The 14905-nt window shown below is 42.7% G+C and overlaps 1 protein-coding gene and 5 non-coding genes across 6 annotated transcripts in view; all 6 read right to left on the minus strand.

Annotated features, from left to right (window-relative positions):
• The window catches only part of LOC142803536 (uncharacterized), a 236829-nt gene that overhangs the window by 178940 nt on the left and 42984 nt on the right, over nt 1-14905 (minus strand). The window lies entirely within an intron of this gene.
• TRNAS-CGA (transfer RNA serine (anticodon CGA)) lies at nt 394-466 on the minus strand. Its single transcript has one exon. It is a non-coding gene; the product is annotated as a tRNA-Ser (tRNA).
• TRNAS-CGA (transfer RNA serine (anticodon CGA)) lies at nt 2229-2301 on the minus strand. The gene has a single exon. It is a non-coding gene; the product is annotated as a tRNA-Ser (tRNA).
• Nucleotides 3972-4044, minus strand: TRNAS-CGA (transfer RNA serine (anticodon CGA)). The gene has a single exon. It is a non-coding gene; the product is annotated as a tRNA-Ser (tRNA).
• Nucleotides 4896-4968, minus strand: TRNAS-CGA (transfer RNA serine (anticodon CGA)). The gene has a single exon. It is a non-coding gene; the product is annotated as a tRNA-Ser (tRNA).
• On the minus strand, nt 6276-6348 carry TRNAL-CAA (transfer RNA leucine (anticodon CAA)). Its single transcript has one exon. It is a non-coding gene; the product is annotated as a tRNA-Leu (tRNA).

Genomic DNA, 14905 nt, shown 5'->3' on the forward strand with positions numbered 1-14905 from the left:
AGCTATCACCGCGGCCTTCCCTCCATCCACTTTTTGGGGTTTATATGTGAATTTAGAAGTAGGAGTGACAATCAGCGCCATCTATAAGCCAAACAACGAGTGTGAAAACACTCTTATTCGCATGTTTGGCGTCCCGTAGCACGGGAACTTGTTATGAGTGGGCAGCTGAATAATTGTCCCTCTTATACAACCTAAACACACCAAGTCTGCCAGTACGAGACCCTCGTTCAGTGAAATAAGGGAGAGAAGTGTATACCTAAGGGCTCGTATTTCCGTGTTCTAACAAAATATAATGAGATCTAACAGACAGTAATGCCAAGGAATGTACAGATGAAGTTATTAGAACCAATGGAATGTAAATAAGAAGAAAGAAAAGTGGATGAAAAAAGAACCAGCCATGAGCAGGAATCGAACCTACGACCTTCGAATATCGCGTTCGATGCTCTAACCACTGAGCTATCACGGCGGCCTTCCCTCCATCCACTGTTTGGGGTTTATATGTGAATTTAGAAGTAGGAGTGACAGTCAGCGCCATCTATAAGCCAAACAAAGAGTGTGAAAACACTCTTATTCGCATGTTTGGCGTCACGTAGCACGTGAACTTATTATGAGTGGGCAGCTGATTAATTGTCCCTCTTATACAACCTAAACACACAGAGTCTGCCAGTACGAGACCCTCGTTCAGTGAAATAAGGGAGAGAAGTGTATACATAAGGGCTCGTATTTCTGTGTTTTAACACAATATTAATGAGATATAACAGACAGTAATGCCAAGAAATGTACAGGGGAAGTTATTAGAACCAAAGGAATGTAAATAAGAAAAAAGAAAAGTGGATAAAAAAAGAACCAGCCGTGAGCAGGAATCGAACCTACGACCTTCGAATATCGCGTTCGATGCTATAAGCACTGAGCTACCACGGCGGCCTTCCCTCCATCCACTGTTTGGGGTTTATATGTGAATTTAGAAGTAGGAGTGACAGTCAGCGCCATGTATAAGCCAAACAACGAGTGTGAAAACACTCTTATTCGCATGTTTGGCGTCCCGTAGCACGGGAACTTATTATGAGTGGGCAGCTGATTAATTGTCCCTCTTATACAACCTAAACACACCAAGTCTGCCAGTACGAGACCCTCGTTCAGTGAAATAAGGGAGAGAAGTGTGTACATAAGTGCTCGTATTTCTGTGTTTTAACACAATATCAATGAGATATAACAGACAGTAATGCCAAGGAATGTAGAGGGGAATTTATTAGAACCAATGGAATGTATATAAGAAGAAAGAAGAAAGAAAATTGGATGAAAAAGTTACCAGCTGCTAGCAGGAATCGAACCTACGACCTTCGAATAACGCGTTCGATGCTCTAATCACTGAGCTATCACAGCGGCCGTCCCTCAATCTACTGTTTGGGGTTTATATGTGAATTTAGAAGTAGGAGTGACAGTCAGCGCCATTTATAATCCAAACAACGAGTGTGAAAACACTCTTATTCGCATGTTTGGCGTCACGTAGCACGTGAGCTTATTATGAGCGGGTGCTGCTGAATTGTCCCTCTTATACAACCTAAACACACCAAGTCTGCCAGTACAAGACCCTCGTTCAGTGAAATAAGGGAGAGAAGTGTATACCTAAGGGCTCGTATTTCCGTGTTTTAACACAATATTATTGAGATATAACAGACAGTAATGACAAGGAATGTACAGGGGAAGTTATTAGAACCAATGGAATGTAAATAAAAAGATAGAAAAGTGGATGAAAAAATAACCAGCCGTGAGCAGGAATCGAACTTACGACCTTCGAATATCGCGTTCCATGCTCTAACCACTGAGCTACCACGGCGGCCTTCCCTCCATCCACTTTTTTTTGGTTTATATGTGAATTTTAGAAGTGGGAGTGACAGTCAGCTCTATCTATAAGCCAAACGACAAGTGTGAATACATTCTTATGCGCATGTTTCGCGTCACGTAGCACGTGAACTTATTATGAGCGGGCAGCTGATTAATTTTCCCTCTTATACAACCTAAACACACCAAGTCTGCGAGTACGAGACCCTCGTTCAATGAAATAAGGGAAAGAAGTGTATACCTAAGGGCTCGTTTTTCCGTGTTTTAACACAATAATAATGAGATCTAACAGAGAGTAATGCCAAGGAATGTACAGGGGAAGTCATTACAACCAATGGAATGTAAATAAGAAGAAAGAAAAAAGAAAAGTGGATGAAAAAATAACCAGCCGTGAGCAGGAATCGAACCTACGACCTTCGAATATCGCGTTCGATGCTCTAACCACTGAGCTACCACAGCGGCCTACCCTCTATCCACTTTTGTTTGGGTTTATATGTGAATTTAAAAGTAGGAGTGACAGTCAACGTCATCTATAAGCCAAACGACAAGTGTGAAAACACTCTTATGCGCATGTTTGGCTTCACGTAGCACGTGAACTTATTATGAGCGGGCAGCTGATAAATTGTCCCTTTTATACAACCTAAACACACCAAGTCTGCCAGTACGAGACCCTCGTTCAATAAAATAAGGGAAAGAAGTGTATACCTAAGGGCTCGTTTTTCCTTGTTTTAACACAATAATAATGAGATCTAACAGACAGTAAGGCCAAGGAATGTACAGGGGAAGTTATTAGAACCAATGATACGTAAATAAGAAGAAAGAAAAGTGGATGAAAAAATAACCAGCCGTGAGCAGGAATCGAACCTACGACCTTCGAATAACGCGTTCGATGCTCTAACCACTGAGCTACCACGGCGGCCTTCCGTCCATCCACTTTTTGGGGTTTATATGTGAATTTAGAAGTAGGAGTGACAATCAGCGCCATCTATAAGCCAAACAACGAGTGTGAAAACACTCTTATGCGCATGTTTGGCGTCACGTAGCACGTGAACTTATTATGAGCGGGCAGCTGATTAATTGTCCCTCTTATACAACCTAAACACACCAAGTCTGTTTATACGAGACTCTCGTTCAATGAAATAAGGGAAAGAAGTGTATACCTAAGGGCTCGTTTTTCCGTGTTTTAACAAAATATAATTGAGATCTAACAGACAGTAATGCCAAGGAAAGTATAGGGGAAGATATTAGACCAAATTTTAATGTAAATACAAAGAAAAGTGGGTGAAAATATAAGTTGCCTTGAGATCCTGCCCACGGCAAATTATCTTTTCACCCATATTTCTTCGTATTTACATTAAAATTTGGTCTAATATCTTCCCCTATACTTATCTTGGCATTAGGGTCTGTTCGATATCATTATTATTGTGTAAGAAATCGGAAAAACGAGCCCTTAGGTATACACTTCTATCCTTAATTATATATATATATATATATATATATATATATATATAAGGGAGAGAAGTGTATACCTAAGGGCTCGTATTTCCGTGTTTTAACACAATATTAATGAGATATAACAGACAGTAATGCCAAGGAATGTACAGGGGAAGGTATTAGAACCAATGGAATGTAAATAAGAAGAAAGAAGAAAGAAAAGTGGATGAAAAAATTACCAGCCATGAGCAGGAATCGAACCTACGACCTTCGAATAACGCGTTCGATGCTCTAACCACTGAGCTATCACCGCCGCCTTCCCTCCATCCACTTTTTGGGGTTTATATGTGAATTTAGAAGTAGGAGTGACAATCAGCGCCATCTATAAGCCAAACAACGAGTGTGAAAACACTCTTATTCGCATGTTTGGCGTCCCGTAGCACGGGAACTTATTATGAGTGGGCAGCTGAATAATTGTCCCTCTTATACAACCTAAACACACCAAGTCTGCTAGTACGAGACCCTCGTTCAGTGAAATAAGGGAGAGAAGTGTATACCTAAGGGCTCGTATTTCCGTGTTTTAACACAATATTAATGAGATCTAACAGACAGTAATGCCAAGGAATGTACAGATGAAGGTATTAGAACCAATGGAATGTAAATAAGAAGAAAGAAAAGTGGATGAAAAAAGAACCAGCCGTGAGCAGGAATCGAACCTACGACCTTCGAATATCGCGTTCGATGCTCTAACCACTGAGCTACCACGGCGGCCTTCCCTCCATCCACTGTTTGGTGTTTATATGTGAATTTAGAAGTAGGAATGACAGTCAGCGCCATCTATAAGCCAAACAAAGAGTGTGAAAACACTCTTATTCGCATGTTTGGCGTCACGTAGCACGTGAACTTATTATGAGTGGGCAGCTGATTAATTGTCCCTCTTATACAACCTAAACACAGCAAGTCTGCCAGTACGAGACCCTCGTTCAGTGAAATAAGGGAGAGAAGTGTATACATAAGGGCTCGTATTTCTGTGTTTTAACACAATAATAATGAGATATAGCAGACAGTAATGCCAAGGAATGTAGAGGGGAATTTATTAGAACCAATGGAATGTAAATAAGAAGAAAGAAGAAAGAAAATTGGATGAAAAAGTTACCAGCTGCTAGCAGGAATCGAACCTACGACCTTCGAATAACGTGTTCGATGCTCTAATCACTGAGCTATCACAGCGGCCGTCCCTCAATCTACTGTTTGGGGTTTATATGTTAATTTAGAAGTAGGAGTGACAGTCAGCTCTATCTATAAGCCAAACGACAAGTGTGAATACATTCTTATGCGCATGTTTCGCGTAACGTAGCACGTGAACTTATTATGAGCGGGCAGCTGATTAATTTTCCCTCTTGTGCAACCTAAACACACCAAGTCTGCGAGTACGAGACCCTCGTTCAATGAAATAAGGGAAAGAAGTGTATACCTAAGGGCTCGTTTTTCCGTGTTTTAACACAATAATAATGAGATCTAACAGAAAGTAATGCCAAGGAATGTACAGGGGAAGGTATTAAAACCAATGGAATGTAATTAGGAAGAAAGAAGAAAGAAAAGTGGATGAAAAAATTACCAGCTGTGAGCAGGAATCGAACCTACGACCTTCGAATATCGCGTTCGATGCTCTAACCACTGAGCTACCACGGCGGCCTTCCGTCCATCCACTGTTTGGGGTTTATATGTGAATTTAGAAGTAGGAGTGACAGTCAGCGCCATCTATAAGCCAAACAAAGAGTGTGAAAACACTCTTATTCGCATGTTTGGCGTCACGTAGCACGTGAACTTATTATGAGTGGGCAGCTGATTAATTGTCCCTCTTATACAACCTAAACACACCAAGTCTGCCAGAACGAGACCCTCGTTCAGTGAAATAAGGGAGAAAAGTGTATACATAAGGGCTCGTATTTCTGTGTTTTAACACAATATTAATGAGATATAACAGACAGTAATGCCAAGGAATGTACAGGGGAATTTATTAGAACCAATGGAATGTAAATAAGAAGAAAGAAGAAAGAAAATTGGATGAAAACGTCACCAGCTGCTAGCAGGAATCGAACCTACGACCTTCGAATAACGCGTTCGATGCTCTAATCACTGAGCTATCACAGCGGCCGTCCCTCAATCCACTGTTTGGGGTTTATATGTGAATTTAGAAGTAGGAATGACAGTCAGCGCCATCTATAAGCCAAACAAAGAGTGTGAAAACACTCTTATTCGCATGTTTGGCGTCACGTAGCACGTGAGCTTATTATGAGCGGGTGCTGCTGAATTGTCCCTCTTATACAACCTAAACACACCAAGTCTGCCAGAACAAGACCCTCGTTCAGTGAAATAAGGGAGAGAAGTGTATACCTAAGGGCTCGTATTTCCGTGTTTTAACACAATATTAATGAGATATAACAGACAGTAATGACAAGGAATGTACAGAGGAAGTTATTAGAACCAATGGAATGTAAATAAAGAGATAGAAAAGTGGATGAAAAAATAACCAGCCGTGAGCAGGAATTGAACTTACGACCTTCGAATATCGCGTTCGATGCTCAAACCACTGAGCTACCACGGAGGCCTTCCCTCCATCCACTTTTTTTTGGTTTATATGTGAATTTTAGAAGTAGGAGTGACAGTCAGCGCCATCTATAAGCCAAACCACAAGTGTGAATACATTCTTATGCGCATGTTTGGCGTCACGTAGCACGTGAACTTATTATGAGCGGGCAGCTGATTAATTTTCCCTCTTATACAACCTAAACACACCAAGTCTGCGAGTACGAGACCCTCGTTCAATGAAATAAGGGAAAGAAGTGTATACCTAAGGGCTCGTTTTTCCGTGTTTTAACACAATAATAATGAGATATAACAGAGAGTAATGCCAAGGAATGTACAGGGGAAGTCATTACAACCAATGGAATGTAAATAAGAAGAAAGAAAAAAGAAAAGTGGATGAAAAAATAACCAGCCGTGAGCAGGAATTGAACCTACGACCTTCGAATATTGCGTTCGATGCTCTAACCACTGAGCTACCACAGCGGCCTACCCTCTATCCACTTTTGTTTGGGTTTATATGTGAATTTAGAAGTAGGAGTGACAGTCAGCGTCATCTATAAGCCAAACGACAAGTGTGAAAACACTCTTATGCGCATGTTTGGCTTCACGTAGCACGTGAACTTATTATGAGCGGGCAGCTGATATATATATATATATATATATATATATATATATATATATATATATATATATATATATATATATATATATTTATATATATATATATATATATATATATATATGGGAAACAAGTGTATACTTTAGGGCTCGTTTTTTCGTGTTTTACACAATAATAATGGGATCTAACAGACAATAATGCCAAGGAAGGTAAAAAGAAAGTTATTAGGCCAATTGTAATGTAAATGAGAAGAAAGAAAAGTGTGTGAAAAGATAACTTGCCATGGGCAGGATCCGAACCTTCGACCTTCGAATAACGCGTTCGATGCTCTACTACTGAGCTACCATGACAGCTATCCCCCCAGCCACTTTATTGGGTATCTATGTCAAGTTAAACGTGGAAGTGTCAGTCAGCGGCACTAGTAGCCATGGCGGCGAGTGTGGTATACTCTTTATGGGCTTGTTTTGGCGTCACGTAGCACGTGAACTTATTACTAACTGGCAGTTGACCAATAGTCCTCCGTATACAACCAAGAGGCCCCAAGTCTGCCAGTACGAGACCCTCGTTAATGGATAAGAAAAAACAAGAGTATCCTTAAGGGCTCGTTTTTTCTTGTTTTACACAATAATAATGGGATTTAACAGACAATAATGCCAAGGAACGTATAGGGGAAGATATTAGGCCCACTGTAATGTAAATTAGAAAAAAGAAAAGTGGGTGAAAAGATAACTTGCCTTGGGCAGGATCCGAACCTGCGGCCTTCGAATAACGCGCTCGATGCTCTACCACTGAGCTACCACTACAGCTATCCCCCCAGCCACTTCATTGAGTATCTATGTCAAGTTAAACGTGCGAGTGTGAGTCAGCGCCACTAGTAGCCATGGCAGTGAGTGTGGCACACTCTTTATTAGCCTGTTTTCGCGTCACGTAGCACGTGAACTTATTACTAACCCTCACGGCAAGTTACCTTTTACCCGCTTTTCTTTCTTGTCATTTGCATTACGATTTGCCTTATAACTCCCCCCACCCCTATACCTTCCTTGGCATTATTATCTGTTATATATATATATATATATATATATATATATATTTATATATATATATATATATATATACAGTATAAAAAGAGGTCGACAAACGTGCGAAAAAACACTAGTTTTACTAACGTTTCGGCAGGTGGGCCTGCCTTCGTCGGATTGAAGGAAGGTATAGGGGAAGGTATAGGTCACTCCGACGAAGACAGGCCCACCTGCCGAAACGTTAGTAAAGCTAGTGTTTTTTCGCACGTTTGTCGACCTTTTTCTATACTGCATTTTCCACCGGATCCATTGAATATCACTCCACCATATATATATATATATATATATATATATATATATATATATATATATATATATATAGATATATGGGTTATGGCACAACAGGAGCGTTGTCAACAAGGATAAATATATTTATTTCTCAACAGTTGTGCTCATCCCCTGATGAAGGGAGGACCCCTCCCGAAACTGTTGGGAAATAATTATATTTATCCTTGTTGACAACGCTCCCGTTGTGCCATATCCCATACCTTCACGAAAACTAACTGGCCCATTGAATTATTACTTTGACTATATATATATATATATATATATATATATATATATATATATATATATATATATATATATATATATATATATATATATATATATATATATATATATATATATATATATATATTTATATATATATATATGTATATATATATATATATTGTGAGCACTATGTACTTCATCGTCATCTGTATGACAAAAACCATTCTAGTAATCATCATCGTATGTGACGTGGGCTGGATCTTTTTGGCTCGTGCATCTGGATTGAAAATATAACCTGGTTACTGCCGTAAAAACAAAGGACCCAGCCCGCGTGACATACGACGATGATCACTACAATGGTTTTTGTCATACAGATGAAGTACATGGTCAGCGCTCACAGTATATATATATATATATATATATATATATATATATATATATATATATATATATATATATATATATATATATATATATATATATATATATATATATATATATATATATATATATATATATATATATATATATATATATATATATTATAAAGTCTTGGTAGTCTTGGTTGCGACAGCGTTTAATTGAGGAAAGACCTCGAAAACGAACGGGCAGAGCCAGTACACAGACGATGACGATGATGATGACCCAGATTGGCAATGAGTACAAAGAGACAAGCGGATGATGGTGATTGTGATCATGCAGGGATAAGGACGGTGTAAGTAACGAATGCCCACACTAATTCCCCCCACTTGGAAGCGGATACCCTGGTCGCCGTAAGTCAAAGTGACGGGGAACGTCGCGTGAAAGGTTTCATGCGACAAACGTGGACAATCTCTGTGCTGCGGTAGCGGCGGTCTGTTGGGGTGACGAGTAGTGTCACACGATAATTAACCGGCGAAGTGTGTTCTAAAACAATGTATGGCTCGATGATGCGTGGTTGGATTTTGTCACAGAGACCAGGAGTGCGAATAGGTGTGAAAAGCAGCACCTCCTCACCAGGTTGGAAAGACACAACGCGGTGGGTTTCGTCATAGATGATCTTCCGCTCGTGCTGTCTCGCTTCAGTATTGATGCGAGCCTGATGGCGAGACTGGGCCAGTAATAACGACATCGAATGCGGTCAAGAGTTTTTATAAAACCAAGATGACCAGCAGTCAAGTCGTCATGGAAGGCTTCGAGCACCTGAAGTCGAAGAGAGCGTGGCAGTACAGGAACCCAGCGCTGACCTTCAGGGTGGTAGACGTGGCGGTAGAGAACCCCATTGTCCAGCTTAAAGTGCAGGAGTTGATGACGGAGTCACGCGTTTGGTGGATGAAAAACTCCCGAAAGGTGGTCCATCATGCGTCTGCAGTATGAATCGGACCGCTGGCGGGAGATAAAGGTTGGCTCGTCGTCCGAAAAGGGTTGCGTTATTGATGCGAGCGTATGAACTTTGGTAGATGTGGCGGTTGAGTTCTCACCAACGCTCACATGGGTAGTTGGAAGCGGGCAACGAGATAAAGCATCGGCGTCTTGTTGTTTTCTGCCTGACTTGTAAGTTATGTGAAAGTCGTACAAGCGTAGTATCCACCGACCCAAGCGTCCGGACAAGTTCTTCAGTGTAGAAAGCCAGCATAAGGCATGGTGGTCCGCAACTATTGTGAAGTGACGGTCGTGGAGATAGGGACGAAACTTTTGGACCAAGCAAACCGTAGCCAAACACTCTTGCTCAGTTATAGTGTAGTTCTTTTCAGCAGGGGTGAGTACGCGACTTGCACATGCAACAACTTTCTCTAGGGAAGACTTGTCGCGTTGTAGAAGAACGGCTCCTATACCAAGGCCGCTAGCGTCGGTATGAAGGATAGTAGGTGCGGCTTCGTCAAAGTGGCAGAGCAGTGGTTCAGACGTGAGTGCCCGCTTCAACAGCTCGAATGCCGTTTGACATTCTTGAGACCACAGAAAGGGGACGTTCGAAGCGAGAAGTTGGTGTAACGGAGCAGCAATAGAAGCGAAGTTCAGGATAAACCGGCGAAATTAGGAGGCGAGGCCAAGGAAACTGCGAAACTCTTTTGGTTTTTCGGGACGCGGAAAGTGAAGGACTGCAGAAATCTTGTCAGGGTCGGGCCGGATGCCATCTTAGCTAACGACATTTCCTAAGACCTTGATAGATTTGCTGGCGAAAGAGCATTTCTTAGTGTTTATTTGAAGCCCGGTGCCGGCAAGGCATTTTAGAACTTGATCCAGTCGTTCTAGGTGCTCAGGAGACGTTGACAAAAAGATAATAATGTCGTCCAGGTAGCAAAGGCAACTTTTTTTATTTCAGGACACGCAGCACGGTATCTATCATGCGCTCAAAAGTCGCGGGTGCGTTGCAGAGCCCGAAAGGCATCATGTTGAATTCATATAGCCCGTCATATATATATATATATATATATATATATATATATATATATATATATATATATATATATATATATATATATATATATATATATAGGGCGGCATAGTGATAATTGCAGGGGTTTTACGTTCTGTACTCACGATATGATTATGAGAGGGACAGGCCCGTAGCTACCAAATTTTTTTTGGAGGGGAGGGGGCACTTAAGAGATATTGTCGGAAAGAAATGAGAGACAAACGTAAGACGTAGCAAATAACAAGCAGTTTTTGTTTGAAATCATCTTCTCGTGCAATAGAAAACTGAAAATAGCATACTATCTCTCTGCCGAGCTATATCACTTTGAATGAAAACAACTTGTTGAAGGGCCTTAAAAGCACCTGCTTCATTCGAAATTCGACGGGGGCGGGGGCGCTAGGCCTTTTTTAGTTCTGGATATTTCGAGCAACTGGAGTTCTTCATCACGGAGAGAGAAAAAAACCCAATGAAAACAGATGATGATTGCAAGAAAAAATCTCGGCTAGTAAATGCGAAATATTGTCATCAACCTAGTTTCGAAGACGGTGACGGGGCTGGGGCGCACCGGCATGTTTTTCTACCACGTTTTCTGTTGGTGTCCGATACAGAGGGCAAAGATAATGCACGCAAGCATAGGCCCTGCCAAAATGGGAGTTGACGTTCACGCATCGTAAGACCCGCTAAATCAGTCACCAACCGACAAATATAACGTCGAACAATCGCCTCGCACAGGCACAGTTTTCCTCTACTCTCCCTTTTTTACCGGCTGCTGAAGAAAAGGCAACCGCCTCTACGATCACTCAGTCTTCAACACAAGTGTGACAACCCTGGTGCACGAGCCCTTTGTGTAGCCCAGCGCCCCAACTCGCCCACTCCTGGACTGCGCAGAGACGGCCGCAAACGCTCAGAGAGATACGCGCATCAACCGACCGGTTGAGAACAAGGCAAACATATTGGCTGTGGCGAGGGAAGCGGTTCCTGGTTTTGAAAGACGATAGTCTTTCTTGGGGACCTTCGACGCAAAAATTTTGGTCTGTCTGTCTGTCTGTCTGTCCTTGTGTCTGTATGTCTGTCTGTCTGTCGGTCTGTCTGTCTGTCTGTCTGTCTGTCTGTCTGTCTGTCTGTCTGTCTGTCTGTCTGTCTGTCTGTCTGTCTGTCTGTCTGTACATTAGTCTGTTTGTCCACTCTTGCTGGCATCGGGTACTTGAAATGGCCGACCCCATCTGCAGCGACCACCAATGTTGCTCAAGGTTGAGCGTTCATGCTTGTGCAATTGTGAATTAAAAAGCAATTATTGCGCATGTGTGGAGCACCATAACAGCACGCATTTATTCTACATATGCATCTCTTACTAGACAATGCATACATAAGTAATTTTAAGGACCGTAGCGCTTATCACGCTGCGCTTACCATGCAACGCTTGCACGGAATGGTGTTTCCAACGCTTTACTAAAACGAGATGGTGGTGGCACCTACCCGTCGCCTCGCGTTCTACACCTTATCACCTCTCAGACGGGCGCGCGCGGCCACGCGCTTTGTTTTCCAAAAGAAACTGCCAGATGGCACTCATGTCTCACGTATGACATGACTTAATTGTTCGCCTCCACTGCGCGCTCGAGGCACTCTAACGCAGCGCCTCCGGAATACCATTTACCGATTTCCTTGTGCAGAACATCAAATAAGTGTTTTGTTCACTCTCTGCACACGCAAGACTATCGTCTTTCGACCACATTTGCAGATTACATGCAGATGCGGGGCCAATTTTTCCTCTGGATTTCCAGCCACCTGAAGCGTTCCCGTTAACCATAGGCGCAATTTCGTTGCAATCGACCTCTACCCCACGTCAAACTCGTTTTGTTGGAATGATCTGCGAGGTGAGATACAAACGCTTCACCAGTGACACTTGTGTCAGCATGGTGTGTGGCGTCGACCCGTACGTCGGGACATCGTGACGAACATCGATTCGGCAGTTTGTCGTGTCATGTATGCGTCGAGGCAAATTTCTCAGGCCGACTTTTGAGAGAACCGCAATCCCCTGTGAGATTTCGCTTTTTAATCAACGTCAAGTGCGCCCGCTCATGCCACGGGCTCTTCAATGCACCCGTTGTGGCCGCTGCGGGCACTTATTGCCACCTGCTCGCGCTACGAGCGCTGCCTATTTTGTGGCGCCAGCCACCGTAAGTGACCGTGCTCCACAGAGCGCCCACGTTGCCTCATCTGCAACAGCAACCACGCAGCGAAAACTTGGCAGATCCGACGTACAGTGGAAATCGATGACATGCGAGGCGCGAATGAGGAAGGTTTATAAGCCACTTTAAAATCAGCAAACGTTATGAGGCGGACATACATTGTGCCGTACATGACTTCCATGTCATGATTATCATGGTTGCACGTGGCATTTGTGCTCGTTATCCATTCACGTCACGTAACACCAAATTTAGTATATGTGAAGCTAACGAAACGGTCGACAGTTAACTAAAAGCGTAGCATTTCATCTTTTACGTGACATGCATGCCATGATTATCATGTTTTGACGTTTCATTGATCTTTGTCATCCATTCATGTCAAGTAATACTAAATTGGTATATGTGAAGCTAGTGGAACGGCTGCCAGAGCATCATGAGCGGGGTATGTGGTCACGTTCGTGCATGACGCGCATGTCATGATTACCCCGTTTGTACTAGTCATATGTCTTTGTCATCGATTCACGTCATGTAACCCCAAAATTCGTATATATGAAGCTAGCGAAACGGCCATCAGCATACTATGAGCCTGGCGTGCAGTCATGACATGCATGTGATGATTTATACTGTCATTTATGTTTGCCATGCAGCCATGTCATACCATACCAGTTTTGCACTATGTAATGTGAACGAAACCACCGAAAGAGCGGTAAGACCATGAAATGTAAATCACGACATTCATAACATGATTATCAAGATTTTCATGTTATGAGTGGCCAATCATGCTCGTCTACAGTCATGTTATGCCAAACCATTTTCGGTATCGATACCATCATCGAAATGGCCAGGAGAGCTAGATGTCGTAGGTGGCTAGATAGTTAGTTTAGATAGATAGATAAATAGATAGATAGCTAGATAGATAGATAGATAGATAGATAGATAAATAGATAGATAGATAGATAGATAGATAGATAGATAGATAGATAGATAGATAGATAGATAGATAGATAGATAGATAGATAGATAGATAGATAGATAGATAGATAGATAGATAGATAGATAGATAGATAGATAGATAGATAGATAGATAGATACGGCCAAAGTTGCTGAAGTTCGCTAAGAAATGCTTCGCATTTAACAAACCACTCTGCCTTTCATGGCAGGTTCAACGCAAGGTCGCCGTCATACTCGCCTCTTCGGATTGCTTCGTGACGCGCCACCAAGCGGTGGAACTCAGCGACAACGCTGACAAGCGGGGCAGTGCGGTGGTCGAGAAGGGCCGCTTGTTTCGTGATGCCCTTGCCGGTGGCAGCCGAACGAACTTCGCAACCACCGCGCCCACTTCTACGAGGGCACCGGCTCCCGCTGACGATTCTAGGAAGGTGGCGATGGCCGCACTAGCTGCGCCTATAGGTGCACTTCTTTTGCTCGCCTCAGCAGAATATGCAGCCACGGGTTGTGTGCCGTGGCTTTAGCCACCCACGATGCCAACGCGCTTCTGGATTAGCTCTCTGTATACAGCGTCAACTACAGGGTCAACCGGACTTACCACGTAAGTACGCAAGATCTCGTACTTCTTATTGCCCGTATTCGAGCTTTCGGCAAAACTTCATTTTTCTGAGGACTTCTTGGCGACTTTTCCGGTGGGCTGCGCATTGTGCGCGGGAATTCACGCGTTCACGTGGCAGACAACAGCCGTTATCTATGTAATAATAATAACAATAGTGTTAATAATATTACTAAATATAAATAATAATTATCTTTCTTCTCTGTAGTTCTCCACTATCTTTCATTCCGCACACCTATTTGTGGTGAGGTTTTCTGTAGTAAAGATACCAATAAGGCCACGCTCCATCGAGGACAGCAACACTTTTGAGAAATATGGCGAGGCTGCTTTCTGTTTTTTTCCCACTGTATGAAAGGAAAACACAAACGCGAAGCATACAACATCCACTAATGAGTACGAAACATCTTACAAGCTATGTACAGCGCTCTGAGCAGTCGCAAAAACAAGTGTAGTGCAATCGTAACCGAAGCAGTGTCACCGGTGAGTATACTAGTGCGGCGCCGGGGACATCTACGGAGAGTGGACACAAGCACGGGGAGGCCGTTGCCGGATGAACTCGGTGAAGAGGAGGACGACGGTCCGGTGTATGCACCGACGGAGCGGATATGTGCCGAAGACCACGCCGGCGAACTTAGGCAGTCTACTCCTCGGACGCGTGGACCAGGGGTCATAGCCAAGCACTCGGGTTAACGCCCGACAGCA

This window comes from Rhipicephalus microplus, chromosome 3 (genome assembly GCF_043290135.1).
Source record: "Rhipicephalus microplus isolate Deutch F79 chromosome 3, USDA_Rmic, whole genome shotgun sequence".
Lineage (NCBI taxonomy): Eukaryota > Metazoa > Arthropoda > Arachnida > Ixodida > Ixodidae > Rhipicephalus > Rhipicephalus microplus.